Source organism: Dromiciops gliroides, chromosome 6 (assembly GCF_019393635.1).
Source record: "Dromiciops gliroides isolate mDroGli1 chromosome 6, mDroGli1.pri, whole genome shotgun sequence".
Classification (NCBI taxonomy): domain Eukaryota; kingdom Metazoa; phylum Chordata; class Mammalia; order Microbiotheria; family Microbiotheriidae; genus Dromiciops; species Dromiciops gliroides.
The window spans coordinates 5,305,103-5,317,910 of record NC_057866.1 but is presented as its reverse complement, the minus strand read 5'-3'; positions in this window follow the sequence as shown (position 1 = coordinate 5,317,910).

Below are 12,808 nucleotides of genomic sequence, written 5' to 3'. Positions count from 1 at the left end.
CTGAAAAGGCCAGTGTCTGCAGGGCAGTAAATATCTGGAGGAAAGGCCCCAAAGCTTTTAGAGCAGGGGACAGGCCTGGGGGGGGGGGAAGGAAGGGGCGGGAGATCCTGAGAGACGGATGAGGAGGTTCCTGGAAGTCCCCTGGGAGAGGGGAGGGGGGCCTGAGTCAGGGTAGAAAGCAGGCAATTTAGAGAAATCTCATGGAGGTAAAAGCCGAGGACTTGGGCCCCTGACTGCATGTGGGGGGAGAAAAAGGGAAGACTCCAGGGGACTCCAGCTAGGGGAGACCTGACAATGGGGAGGCCTTTGGAACAAAGGATGAGTCTGCAGCTCTGTTGATTCCTCGTGGGAGGGCCAGGGGAGGACAGAGCAGGGAGGATGGCCTAGGGAGCAGAAGTGAATGCAAAATGGGGTTCAGGGAGGGGACCAAGAATAGCTTTAGAAAGAGTGAGGGGCTGGAGAGAGAGACAGAAGCCCCAGATTGATGATGGAGGGTGATTGGAGAGCTTGGTATTGGAGACCCAGAACCCACCACGAGGACATTGGATTCAGGCACTGTTTCTCAAAGGCCTGCTACGAGCCCAAGCACTGCACTTGGCACTGGGGATGGAAAGACAGAGATTAAAGCCGGACGATCGCTAAGGCTCTTTCCATCCCTCAGCCTCTGAATCCAGCAGGACGACCCCCACCACCACCCCAAGTGGTCTGAGCGCCACCTAAGGCATTCAATCCTACCAGCCAGGGCTGTGGGCTAAAGGGAGATCACAAAGTGATTCCTGCCCCGCTTCACCACCCACCTTCCTCCAGGCCACTGAGCTGGCCGAGCCCCAGGCACTAGCCCAGAGTGTCTGGTCTGGGCAGAGGAGGAGGAGCCCCATGCCAGGCTTTGGCACTGACCGTCATTTTCCTCAAGATGCTTTTAGCCTGCCAGGGTATGTAATGACCATGTGGCTACAGGGGGAGCAGGGGAAACCTCCCCATTGTAGGCAGAAGTGAAGCCCAGGGGCCTCTTCTCCAGGCCAGGCTGGGCACCAAGTGCAGGTGAGGTCAGAATCGGAAACTTTTGACGAAGAGAGTATTTCAGGCATCTGCTGGGCCATGACTGCCATCCCCCAGGAGGGCACGGCAGCCTGCCCCCTTTCAAGTCTGTAGTGGAAATCACCCAGACACTCCCTGCGGTGTCACCAGCACCAGACTAATCCTTCTGGATTTCCACTTTCTCGTGTCTCTAGATACCGGAGGGGAAATATTTTTACTGCTTCGAAATGGTTTAATACGAATAAGCATACTTTCAGGCTGAGATAGGTCCTCAACCTGTTATTCAACCAAGGAGTGGGCAGCCTCCCTCAGAGGCTCGAGTGTGACCTTCCTGAGAAGGGAACCGAGTGAAGGCGAACTCACCGCCTCCCGAGACTGCCCTGATCTTCAGGGGGTCCTTGCTGCCATCCAGCCCCCGTTGGCTTCTCTACCATGTCCCTCCCATAGTCCTGGTTCTGCTCTCTGGGCAAGAGGCACCAGGTCATCCCTCCTCCGAAGACAATCTTTGGCGCATCAGAGGACAGCGTCGTGTTTCCTTCCCCCTCAGCCTTCTCTTCTCTAGAGGAGACATTCCCAGTTCCTTCCAGGGATCCTCCCACATCTTTCACCCCCCAACCTGAAAGAAGAAGAAGAAGAAGAAGAAGAAGAAGAAGAAGAAGAAGAAGAAGAAGAAGAGAAGAAGAAGAAGAAGAAGAAGAAGAAGAAGAAGAAGAAGAAGAAGAAAAAAAAAAACAAAAAGAAAACCCTCATGACAAACGGGCATCTTCGAGCAAACAATTCCAGTACGGGTCATGTGCTGAAGTGTGGGGGTCAGTCTGCAAATGGGGAGCAAGGGGGGCAGGGAAGCGGGATTCTTTCCAAAAGGGGAAAAACCCAGCTTTTCCCGAAGGCTGTGCTGAACCCCTGATTGAGGCTACTCACCCGAACAGAAATCGCACAGGTGGCCGCCCGGATCCCCCAGCAGCAGCGAGCCAAGTCAGTGTTTGCTGGGTGATCAGACTCCCTCAAGGGATGCCTCCAATGGCCCCCCGGAGGAGACAAAGATTATCCTCTCTTTCCTACTGGAGCCTTTCTTTCTGAAAACTCAAACCTATCAACAAAATAAAAAGAAAATCCCATCAGGGTCAGACTTTCCTTCAAAGACTTAGAGATCAGAGAGGGCAGAGAGCAAAGAATCTAGCACAGCCTCCCTTTAGGCAGGAAGAGTCATTATACCCCCTTTGAAGGATTGGGCAAGTGAGGCTCAGAGAGGTCACATGGCCACTTTATGTAAAGCGGTTGACATATTTTCATCTATTCATTCATTCATTTGTTTGTTTATTGTTTATTTATTTAGATCCAGACCTGTGATTTCAGCTGAGAAAATGCTCTCTCTGCTTGTGGGTCAGGGACCTCACCTTCTGCTAACTCTGAGAGCAAGTGACTTGCCCAGGATGACACAGCTAGTATGATCAGAGGCAGGACTGGAACCCAGGTCTTCATGCCTCTGAGGCCAGCTCCCTATCTACTCTGCCCCACTGAGCTTACTCTAGAATGGTCTACTAATTAATGTCTAGAGACAGGAAACCTGAGTTCAAATTTTACTCAGAAGCTTACTAGCTGTGTGACCCTGGGCAAGTCATCTAACCCTCCAGGACTCAGTTCCTCATCTGTAACATGGGGGAATAATAGCACCTAAATACCCAAGAATGTTGTGAGGATCAAATGTGTTTGTACAGTGTCTACAAGCCTAAGGACACTACATAAATATTTATCGATTGATAGTTAGTTCTACTTCACCTAACCACGCCCCCTCAAAACAAAGAAAGGCTAGTGAGCAAAACTGACCGACACAGCACCACCTTAAGGAGACCTGCCCCAGTCTGAGCCCATCTCTCCCACCAGGGCGGGAAGTGGCATGTCCTCACCTGGCTCTGGGCCAAAGACTCCAGATTCGTGTCCAGTATGGGAGAAAATAGACTCTGGAGACTCTTGGAGGGGCAGATCTTTCCAGCCCACCTTTTTGGGTTTGTTTTCATTACAAGCATTTCTTTTTTTCTCCTTTCTTTCTCTCCTTCTTCTCCACTAAAAACAAATGAAAAGAAAAAGCAAAGCTTTTTCGATGTGCCTCATCAGGTAAAACAAGTCCCCACACATGTCTCTGCATCAAGTCCATCATGCTGTCAGGAGCTGGGGAGCATAATTTATCCTGAGGTTCCTTCCCAGAGTTCATCCAGCAGGGTCCTGAAGCCTTTCCGACCTGTTCACTTGGACAGTATTGGTGTGATGGAATAGATTCCTCTAGTTCACCTCCCTTCCTCCTGTGTCCTCACACCCCAGACTCCCCAGGTTTCTCTGACACCACCATCCCCTTCATCACTTCTTACAGCCCAGGTACCTCTTCACATTCCCCAGCCTCGCTTCTTCAGTCATTCCCCACCAAGTGCCCAGCACCAAACACCGAGCAAACCTGTTGACAGGGCAGGTGGTCTTCCCCCAAAATCCCAATTAGAACAGCACACTCTGTGGATTCCCCATAAGCCACTACTTCCATTTTCCTGCCCACGGCTCCCTGCCCGCTGCAGAGTTTGCAGAGAAGTCAGCCTCTGTGGCGGCTGTTCTCTCTCCCTGGGCAAAGCAGAAGGTCGCTGAAAACAGGAACTGCTTCACTTCTGTCTTTGTGTGCCCAGGACCTGGTGCGTGGTTGGGCCCAGAGTGCCCCTCTTAGAGTGACCCAACAAAAAGATATGGGGAAGAGGAAGGGAGGGGCAGAGAATCAGCATTTATGTAGCACCAACTGTGTGCTAAGCACTTTTTGAGTTTTGTTTTGTTTTGTTTTGTTTGTCGGAGAAGTGAGGGTTAAGTGACTTACCCAAGGTCACACAGCTAGTGTCAAGTGTCTGAGGCCAGATTTGAACTCAGGTCCTCCTGAATCCAGGCCAGTGCTTTATCCACTGCACCACCTAGCTGCTTCCCCCCCATGTGCTAAGCACTTTTTTAAAGCAAACATTATTTCCTTTGATCCCCATAACAACCCTTCCAGGTAGGTGCTCTCATCCCTGTTGCATGGAGGAGGAAAGCAAGACAAACAAAGGTTAAGGGATCTGCCCAGGATCACAGAGGAGGCGAGTATCTTGCTCTTCCCAACTTCCGGGCTCAGCAGCACCAGCCGCCTGCAGAGCTCTGGAGTGGCTTGTCTATCCCCTGGAGGTCAGTGTCCCCTTCCCCAGCCCAGGCCAGATTCCACCCTGTCAAAGGTCAGAGGGTAGGGGAGATAAATCCCCTTCCTGCAGCTGGGGAGTCTTCCTCGGGGGCAAGCGCCAAATGGCTTCTTTTGAGCTCCTCATTAGCCAGGGGCCGGATGAGGTCAGAGCCAGAGGTGGCCGGCAACTGGCAAAAGGGGCTCCCTGCCCAGGACAGAACATAGGATCCCAGAGCTATGAGGGGCCGTTTTCAAAACGTGGAAGAGAATGCAAGCGAATGGGGCTCAGATGCCTGGAACCCGTCTAGAATGCATCACTGAAGAGCTGGCTGGTAAGCTTCCAGAAAAGGCTTCGGACATCCCAGAAGGGGAGCTTCAAGAACAAGACGCGCCAGTCCATCCATCCATCCGTCACTCAGTGAGAGCTCATTTCCTTTTTGGCCAGAGTTTCTAAAGCGATAAATCAGAGGAATGCTGCCCATACAGTTTACCCAGATTTTAGCAGCGTTTGATGTCTCTTGTTGTGCGTATGGAAAATACATCGAGATAAGGGAGAGATAATATGACAGTTAGAGCTTAGGAAATGGCCGAATGGTCAAACTCAAGAGGATGGCTCCATTTCAACTTGGCAGGAGGTCTCCAGGGGACCGCCCGAGGGTCCGTGCCTAACCTGGCACCATGTACTGTTATTATCAGTGACTTAGAGAAAGGCTTAAGCAACATTTTTATCTGATTTGCGGATGACAGAGTCTCAAGCAGATCCAAAGCTAGAAGGAACAGCTAACACCGGGTGACAGCTTTGGTCTCTTGGTTCTTCTGTCCTTCTGATGGCTCCTGCTCAGTCTCCTTTGCTCCTTTGCGTCTTCCCCTGGGGCACATCCACTAGCTGTGGGTATCCCCTAAAGCTCTGTCCTGGGTCCTCTTCTCTTCTGTACTGTTTCACTTGGGGATCTCGTCAGCTCCCCAAAGTTCAATTTTCATCTTTGTGATGATGTCTAATTCTCCCATATGCCTTTCCTGCCCCAAGTTCTCTGTTGACCTCCAATCTCACATCTCCAACTGCCTTTTGGTCATCTCAGATTGGACATCTGGTGGACATCCTAAACTCAGCATGCCCCAAACTGAACTCATTGTTCCCCCTCCCTTCCTAACTTCTCCATTATTATTGAGGTCACCGCGATCCTCCCCATCATCCAGGAGGGCAATCTAGGTCCCATCCTCAACTCCATTCTTTCTCACCTGCCCCATATCCAATCAGTTGTCAATGCTGTTGTTTCTACCTTCATACCATAGTTAATAAAAGTTCCTTTCTCTCCTCTGACACTGTCACCACTTTGGGGTAGTCCCTCATCACCTTACACCTGGACTGTTGCAAGGACTGCTAGGGGTCCTGTAGTGTAGCTTGACTGTGACAAAACACACACACACACACACACACACACTTCTACTCTATAAATGTCATTGTTTCCCTATTACCTCTGGGATCAAATATAAAATCCTCTGTTGAGCTTTCAAAGCTCTCGCTCAGCTGCCCCCCTCCTACTTTCCGGGTCTTCTTATACTTCCCTCACATACTCCATCTACAATCTTCCTGGCCAAGCCTCCCACTCTCTGTGCCTCTTCACAGGCTGTCCCCGCTGCCTCTGTGTAATGCATTCTACCTCATCACCAGCAATGGCATCAATACCCCGGCTTCCTTCAAGTCTCAGCTCAAATCCCTCCTCCTCCTGCAAGTGCCTTTCCTAGTCACCCCCACTTTGAGTGCTTCTTCTTCTTTTGGGGGTGGGGCAGGGCAGCGAGGGTTAAGTGACTTACCCAGGGTCACACAGCTAGTAAGTGTCAAGGGTCTGAGGCCAGATTTGAACTCAGGTCCTCCTGAATCCAGGGCCGGTGCTTTATCCACTGTGCCACCTAGTAGCCCCCTTGAGTGCTTCTTTCTGAGAGTTCCATCCCTTGACAACATATATCTTACATGTGTCCATATTTGTTTCCATTTGTCTTGTTAGAATGTAAGCTTCTCGAGGGCAGGGACAGGGTTCTTGGCTTTTCTTTGTATCCTCTGCATTTAGCACAGGGTCTGACATAATAAGCACTCAATAAATGCTTGTTGCCTTGACTTCTGAAGAGGAACAGGGATTCCATTTGTCCGCCTTCCTTGCAAGGCAGAACCAGGATGAAAGGGAGAAAGACTGAGGAACTGGGTGCCTTTAGCTTAGAGAAAATGTGATTGAGGGCAGGGTCCCCGACAGCTGTCATCAGGAATTTGGGGGCTCTCTCGGGGAGAAGAGATCACCTTGTTCTCTTTGGCCCCAAGCAGCAAAGAAGCCAATTGAGAGAATTCAAGTCCCAGAATGCAATGGGCCATCTGCAGGGTTAGGAAGTTCTCCTTCCTCATACACACATCCTCAAATATGGGCTGATGGCCACTTGTCAGGTACATCTTAGTGGGGACTGCTTTGGTGTGTGGACTGGACTAGATGGTTGCTGAGGTCCGTGGCAACTCTCAAATTCTGGGCCTGTAAAGAAACAGAATATCAACTCTGACAAGGACCCTACAACCTAGAACAGGGAATGTCGAGCTGGGAGAGGCATTAAACAGAAGGTCACAGAAGACAAGGACCTTAGAAGAGAGAATGTTGGAGCTGGGCGAGCCTCGGAAAAGAGAATGCTAAAGGTCAGAGTGAGGAGGGACCTTAGAACATGGAACACAGAATGCCCCAAGTATGGAGGGACTTTAGATGAGAACCAAGGACTAAAATGTGGAACTCAAAATCTATAAGAAAATGAATGTTTGAAAACTAATTTTACCTGTAACTGGAAAATAATAAAATATTTTATATGATAAGAAACATAGGACTAAAAGCCCACAGTAAGGATTCTGCACTAGAAATGGGCGACCTAGGTTCTAATCTATTAACCTCTGACTCACTGTGGGACTTTGACCACTTCACTCAATGTCTTTAACTTTGGCCAAGTAGTTTCCAGGGTCTTCCTAAACCTTCTACTTTTTGACTCTTAACTCTGGAATCCTCTAACTGTAGGCTTTCCTGGTCCAGCCTGCTCCCCAGTCTCAGCAACTGGGCCTTCAGTTAGGGGCATGGGGTAATTGGAGGAAAAGCTGGGTTATACCTCCCCAGATTACACCAGGCAATGGGGCTCAATTCAACCATAAGAATCCTCAATGTCTATGATCCTTCCTCTGAGGGCACATATTGGCTTTTAAAATATATATATTTTATATTTATAGCAGCTTTTTGTGGTGGCAAAGAATTGAAAATTGAGGGGATGCCCACTTGATTGGGGAACTGGCTGAACAGTTGTGGTAGATGAATGTGATGGAATACTATTGTGCTGTAAGAAATGATGAGCAGGGGACAGCTAGGTGGTGCACCAGCCCTGGATTCAGGAGGACCTGAGTTCAAATCTGCCCTCACTAGCTATGTGACCCTGGGCAAGTCACTTAACCCCAATTGCCTCACAAAAAAAAAAGAAATGATGAGCAGGCAGATTTCAGAAAAACCTGGAAAGACTTAAGTGGACTGATGCTGAGTGAAGTGAGCAGAACCAGGAGAACATTGTACACAGTAACAGCAACATTGTGTGATGATCAACTGTGATAGACTTAACTCTTCTCAGCAGTGCAATGAATGATCCAAGACATTCCAAGGAACTAATGATGGAAAATGTTCTCCACACCCAGAAAAAAGAACTGTGGATTCTAAATGCAGATTGAACTATACTGTTTCTACTTTTTTTGACATTTTTTTTAGATTTTTCCCTTTTGTTCTGATTCTTCTTTCACAACATGACTAATGCAGAAATGTTTAATGTGATTGCACAAATATAACCTATATCAGATTGCTTTCTGTCTTGGGGAGGGAAGGGAGGGAGGGAGGGAGAACAATTTGGAACTCAAAATCTTATGAAAACAAATGTTGAAAACTGTCTTTACATGTAACTGGAAAATAATAAAATACTTTTGTAATGATTTGAAACATATTATCCATTTCATTAACTATTTCCCAATCACATTAAAAAATTTACATTCATTGTTTAAAATGTGAGTTTCAATTTCTCCTCCCTGACTCTCCTCCACCCCTTGAGAAGGCAAACAATAGGATATCAATTATAATGAGAAGTCTTACAAAACCTATTCCCTATCAACACATTGCAAAAGAAAAAAACTCATACACAAACAAGAAAAGAAAGAAAGTGGGAAAATGTCTGCTTCTGTCTGCACTCAGAATCCATCAATTCTTTCTCTGGAGGCTGAAGCACTTTTCATCTTGAGTCCTTTGGAATTGTCTTGGATCATTGTGTTGATCAGAGCAGCCAAGTCTTGCACAACTGATCATCGTTACAATATTCTGAACAAGCTTGGTACATCTGTCTCTGTGCTAGAGACACTGGGCTAGAGAGGCAGGCCTCCTAAGGAAGATGCTCACCCATGAACACAGTCAGCCCTGCCCCCTGCCCAGGGAGCAGCAGCCAGACCAGGGCTCTGAGCCCCAGAGCCTCACAAGGAAAATGGGGCTGAAGATAAGCCAGTCCAACGCTATTCGGATCCCCAGCTCAGGGTAGGTGTGCCTGCCCTTTCAGATTTTCATCTTTGCCCAAGACAACAGTGAGGGTTCCCGGGAGCCATTGCTTCTTTTCTCCAAAGCAGAGCTTTAGCCCCCTGCTAATTAGATGAGATTCAAGAGCAATTCTTGCCAAGTCACAGAATCCTAGACCTAGGGATGGGAGGGATCCTCTCCCAGATGGGAGCCTGAGGCCTGGGGAATTGGAGTGACTTGTCCAGAGTCGCACAAGTGAGGAATTAAAGGGCTAGAATCTGAACTCAATTCCTGAGACTCTAAGTCCATCCTTGGCTCCCTGCTTTCCAGTGGCAAAGGGATTTGACTTGTTTGTTCTGCTTGTTCCCAGCGTGCAGAGCTGGGGGCCAGCCTGATGCAAAGAGAAGCTTCTAACCCCTAGAGGTAGTGAGCTCCCTGTCCCAGAAGGTCTTCCAGAAGAGACTGATAACCACTCCTCAGGATGGCCTAGCAGGAATGCCGCTCTGGCCCTTCCACTTCTGAGATCCCCTTATGGGTCTCTCTGCTGCGAACTCCCCCCAACTCGATAGTGCTGTGACTGCTCACATAACGCCCACCAATCATCCCTCTGGGCCACATGGCTTCTGGCCTGGAGACCTCTGCGGGAAGCCTCGCTGGCCCCTGGACTTGGTCGGTCCCTCCCAAAGGCCTGGAGCTCCCTCTGGGGGATGCAGGGAGAAGTTTTCAGGAGTCTAGAAATGGGATATAAATATGGTCACTAGAGAGCAGCCCAGCATCTGAAAGGCCTGGGAGCGCTAGAGAAAACCGAAGGGGGGGGGGGGGGAGAGCAGGGAGGGGGAGGGGATTCTGTCCTCCCTGCCCCAGCCCTCATCTGAAGCCTGAAGAGATGCCTAAGTGCCAGCCCCCATGCGCTGCATGCAAGGCTTTCCCAGGACTGGGCATGTTTTCCCATTTTGTAAAAGGCAGGAAAGGGGACACATGCCCCCCCCCACCGTCTTCCAGGGCAGCAGGAAAGGGGGTGCTCTCGTCATTGAGTGACTGGAGGCTTCTCCCTGCCAGGTCCAGGGTCTTCAAAGGCTGGGCAGGCACGAGGGTCCTAGAGTAACGTGGGTCTGGCCCAGGAACCCCCAAAGAGAGAAAGATACAACGAAAAGCAAATCCGCAGTCCCTGCCCCGCCTTAAGAAGCTCAGTCTGATGCACGGAAAGGGACACCGTGGGAATAAGTGGGTACAAAACATCTGTCAAGACCAAACCCAGCTCTGACAGAGTGCTAGAAGGAAGTTCACTAGGGTCACTAGGCAGAGGGGAGAGCCGAAACCTTCCCTTAGGTTTGGGGGCTTCTTCTCGACAGACACGTGTAGATGGCCTACGCCCCAGCTATAGACGGGAGGTGATCTCAAGGGGAGCCCCTGTTGGGGGAGGGGAGAAGGCGAGGTCTGAGCTGAGAAGCTCGAAGTTAGGTAGGGGCTGGAGATGAGTTAGACCGCATTCCGGGTGCGGGGGTCAGCCGTGACGAGATCCAAAAACTGGGAGATACGCAGTGACTTGTGGGGATCCTTGGATCTCGCGGGTGCGGGTTGGAGAAGGAGGTAGAAGAAGACCTTGAAGCCTAGGAAGGCTGATGAAGGGCTTTGAATGCCAAGCAAAGCACTTGGTATTGGATCTTAGAGGTTATAGGGAACCGCTGATGGTTACTGAATGGGGGGGGGCACAACAGGTGAGCCCCGGGCTTTAGAACGATCTCTTTGGTGGCTGAACGGAGGGCGGACAGGAGAGGGGAGGCACTGGAGCCAGGCGCCGTGCCCCCCAGCAGTCCATTGCATAGTCCAGGTGTGAGGAGAGGGGGCTCTGCACCAGGTCGGGCCGTGCAGAGGAGAGAAGGGGGCGCGGTGGAGAGATGCTGCAAAGACTTGACCACAGCGCGTCGGTCCGTGTGGGGTCAGTGGCAAGGAGGAGGTGGGGAGGACGACACCTCCATTGCTCTTTGGGGGCCATGAGTGTATCTTTTGAGCCTCTGCATAGCCGGCACCCACACGTGAGCCGCCTAATAAATGCTTGTCGAATGGGGCAGCTAGGTGGCGCAGTGGATAGAGCACCAGCCCTGGATTCAGGAGGATCCGAGTTCAAATATGGCCTCAGACACTTGACACTTACTAGCTGTGTGACCCTGGGCAAGTCACTTAACCCCAAATGCCTCACCAAAAAATAAAGTAAAATAAAATAAATGTTTGTCGAAGCCATACTCTGAGGTGATCAGCCGCAAAGGCCTTAGCGGTTCTCAGCAAGACAATGCTCCAAGACACTCCCAAGCGTTCTCCCCCTCCAGAGTCTCCATGCAGAGCCAAGCAGCCTTTCTGAAACTCGATTTTTCCTGCCTTATTTATTCGTTGGTCTGTGTTTTCTTTCACAACACGACTAATGTGTAAATATGTTTGGCATAACGGCACATGTACAAACTATCAAATTGCTTGGCTTCTCAAGGAGGAGGAAGGGAAGGAGAGGGTTTGGAACTGAACATTTTTAAAAACCGAATGGCCAAAGTGGTTTTTCTATCTAACTGGAAAATAAAAATAAAATAAATATAATCAGTAAATCAATAATAAAAAATAATAAATAAATAAATGCTTGTGGGCTCGAATGAATGTTCTTGTGGCCCTTTTGTACCCAGAAGGTGCTAAGAGGAGACAAGAAAGGCTCTCGAGTGTGTTAGTGGTGTGGCCAGGCCTGAGCCCTCAGGACCGTTGTTCCAAGGATGGAGAGGACCTGGGAGAGACATGTCCTGTGGCTTTAGGGGGCATCAGGGAGAGGAAGAGGCAGCAGCGCCACATCACAGCAGAAAAAATGGGAATGTGATCTTGGACGGCATCCAGAGAATGCCCAACTTCAGGACAGTGCCAGTCACCCTGGCCTCTGCCCCACTCATCCAAGTCTTCTCTTCAGTTCTGGGCACCACAGTTTAAGGAAGATATTGAGGAGGAGGGGGAGGAGGAGGAAGGGAACCAGGATAGGCAAGGGTCTCAAGAGGCCCTATCTACAGAGGATCATTTGAAGAAACTGGAGAGAAGACATGAGAGTTGCCTTCAAGCATCGGAAGGGCTGCTATGGCCTGTGGAGGAGGGATCAGCCTTGTTCAGCTCAGCCTCAGTGGGTAAAACCAGGAGCCCAGTGTGGGAGGAAAGTACCAAGAGGCCCATTTAATCCTGACATCAGGAAGAACATCTTGCCGATGAGAGCCATCCCAAAGAGCGCTGGACTGTCTCGGGTACTAATGGGTGATGGGACTGGAGTCAGGGGGCTGGTACCCTCCTTAGAGAGCTTTAAGCAGAGGCTGGACAACCATTCTCAGGAACAGAGGCTAGAGGGGTCTACAGAGGCAGGGGCTGAACTAGAAGGTCCATTCAGCTCTCAAGTCTTGTGATTCTGGGATCATCATGTCCATTGGCAACCTTGAAGTAGGACGTTCAAACACCAGCCATGGAGTCAGGAGGACCGGAGTTCAAATCCAGCCTAAGATATTTACTAACTGTGTGACCCTGGGCACACAGGGCAAGTCACTTAACCCCAATTGACTCCACACACAAAATAAAAAGAAAGGGAAGGGAAGGGCAGAACAGGATTGTGAAGCAGAATTTCCAGAGGATCTGTGCCTCCCTTCTTATGGGGAATTCCTTCTGTCAATGCAGACCCAATCTGCAGGGACTTAGGCAGTCCTAGGTGCATCCCTTAGGGCATCTAGGTGGCACCACAGTGGATAAAGTACTGAGCCTTAGGAAGACTCATCTTCGTGAGTTCAAATCTGGCCTCAGACATTTCCTGCCAGTGTGACCCTGTTTGCCTCAATTTCCTCAAAATACAACTGAGCCGTTAACTAGGAGGGGGCAAACAGGGCTTTACCCCAGGGCATTGACATCTGGGGAGGTGTGCTTCTTCCCCAGGATGAAAATGTTTGAGTCATGACTCTGACACTCAGTTATCTGGGCATCAGTTATCTGACAAACTCAGGTATCCAGAACCCGGCCATTCCCCTCCCTG